Here is a 2,505-nt window from a genome sequence, read left to right on the forward strand (position 1 = left end):
CAGAGGTGGAATCGACGGACCAAGCCGGCAAGAAGATTTAGGCCCACCATACCCAAAAGGTTAAAACGAGTGAAGAAGGGTCTTTTTTCTCGCATAAATAAAAATAATATTGGCCACGCCGCAAGTACTCAATTGCCAATGAAGACAGTAACCACAGATGCGACTACAAGCACCACGCGGATGTAAAAACATAAAAATATATTGCTCACTAACAGGGTCGAACTGTTGACCTTGGCGTTATTAGCACCACGCTCTAACCAACTGAGCTAAGCGAGCTTATATGTTATTTGTCAGGCCTGCAAACAGACCTTCACGTAAACACGTTAAGCCAGAATTCAAACCCATCAATCCGGGCCGAACCAAGAGGCCTAAGAAATAGCCTGATAAATATAGTTCTAAATTAGGTTTTAATAAAATAACTTTTCTTTGCTTTTTAATATCTTCAGTCCCCCTTTAGTAACTGCCATTCCGGCAACAGCATTCCAGGGACTGACATTGGTAGCACCAGTTCGAAAAACAACTTACTTCACTGTATTTGATAAACACCTTTGTTTTCGTACAGAAGAAACCTTTTAAAAAGGAGCAATTTTTTTAACGTAAAAGAGCGTGTCTTTTGGTTATATAAGTTTTTGTATATCCTTTCAAGGACTATCTTTTATTCCAGCGAATTTCTTTCCTGTGGAAGAAAATACTTAATTAATAAAATCGTCAATTATTGTCGTGCTATTTTCAAGAAAATAGTTAGGGAGAGAAAGTGAAACACGGAGTTCTATTTACTTGTCAAGGAACCAATCATGTCGAATCCGAGTAATCAAGCGCATATATCGCAGCAAGATATCAATCGTCATATATGTGAGAGTCTAAATAACATGGCGAATACGATGGCAAGCCTAGGTCAGAGAATGATGGAGAGCACGTCTAGCCGAGGTGGTACAGCCCAAGAGAACATGCCTCAAATCAAGTTAAAGGAGCCAAAGGAGTATAGTGGTGCAAGGGATGCTATGATCATTGACGAGTGGATTCGCTCGGTTGAAATGCATCAAGAATTTTTTCAGCTGACCGAAGCTCAAACGCTACTATTTGCTGTGAGTCATCTTGCGGGACGGGCAAACGCGTGGTATCGAAGTCTGGAGGCGAAGAAAGTAGCGCCTGAAACGTGGCTTCTTCTCAAGAAGCAATTGATTCTCAAGTTTAGGCCTGACAATGTGGAGCTGTTGGCTCGTGACAAATTCAGTTCTATCGTCCAAACATCTACGATACAAGATTACGTAAATAGGTTTATGGACATTTGCATATCTTTACCCAATATTACTGATGACGAGTGCTGTGACAAGTTCATGCGTGGCGTCCAGTCTAATCAATTACGTGCTGAATTGAGAGGTATAAGAGGTGAAGAGCGCACCATTGAGAACTATTACAATGCTGCTTTGTCGTGGGAAGGTGCTCGAGATTATAATTATAATCCAACGCTGCAAGGTTCCACCAACTCAAGTGTGGCACTTGATCATCATACGTCGACTGCGGAGCCAATGGATTTGGATGCCATGAGGGATCGTGGTGCCAGAAAGTTTGGTAAAGCCCCAAAGAGGAACGATGGAGATAGGAAATGTCACTACTGTCATGCTACTGGTCATATCAAGTTCAAGTGCTTTAAGAGGAAGAAGGATATTGAAGCTTTGGATCAACAGCACCAACAACAACGAAGCTCGCAATTACATGCTATGTCTGAGCAACCGAGTGGCTCATCATCGACTCAGCCTATGACTACCCCGAATATTGAATCCAATAAAGATAATAATTCTACCCAGTATTCGTCAGATAGTCTGTCATGTAATACTTCAGCTTCGCCAGTTGTAGTAAATGAGGTTTTTTCTTCGGGGGCTAGCCTTTCGTCAGTTTTAGATCATGCTGATGGTAAGCCACCATCGCTTCCTTTTGAGTTATTTCCAATCTTGGATAGCGACCAAGCGGATATGGCGGCTGATTTAACGAGATTGGTCCAATTGAATGCCAATGTTTCATCGGATCTACCATTATATAATGCCACTGTCTTAACCACTGATAACCAACCACTGGAGATTAAAATCTTGATGGATACCGGAGCAACTGAATCGTATATCTCTTCAAGTTTATCGAAGCGTGTGCTAGGTGGGACAACAGGTGTTGATCGAGCGGTGGAGACTGCTGGTGGTGTAGTAGACAAGATCACAGAGAAGCTGACCTTCAATGTCGACATACAGGGATACAGTAGTACAGTATCAGCGTTTGTGTACAAAAGCAAATTTGATCTGATATTGGGACGCTCGTGGTTAAAACGCCATCGACCCCAGCCCGATTGGGATGATGATTCTTTGCGAATTGCAGACCAAGCAGGTAATACGTATGTAATATATCCAAATGTCAAATGTAGGGAGAAGCAAGAAGCTATAATGCCATTGAACTATTTGATTTCAGCAAAGCAAGCAGATAAGTGCATCCGTTCAGGAGATGAAGCATTTATTTTGT

At 42.0% G+C, this 2,505-nt stretch overlaps 1 non-coding gene across 1 annotated transcript; it reads right to left on the reverse strand.

Annotated features, from left to right (window-relative positions):
• Nucleotides 1-202: 202 nt before the first annotated feature.
• Nucleotides 203-276, reverse strand: EV154DRAFT_t71. The gene has a single exon. It is a non-coding gene; the product is annotated as a tRNA-Ile (tRNA).
• Between the last annotated feature and the right edge of the window lie 2,229 nt (nt 277-2,505).

This window comes from Mucor mucedo (genome assembly GCF_025094135.1).
Source record: "Mucor mucedo strain NRRL 3635 chromosome Unknown EV154scaffold_54, whole genome shotgun sequence".
Taxonomy (NCBI): Eukaryota; Fungi; Mucoromycota; class Mucoromycetes; order Mucorales; family Mucoraceae; genus Mucor; species Mucor mucedo.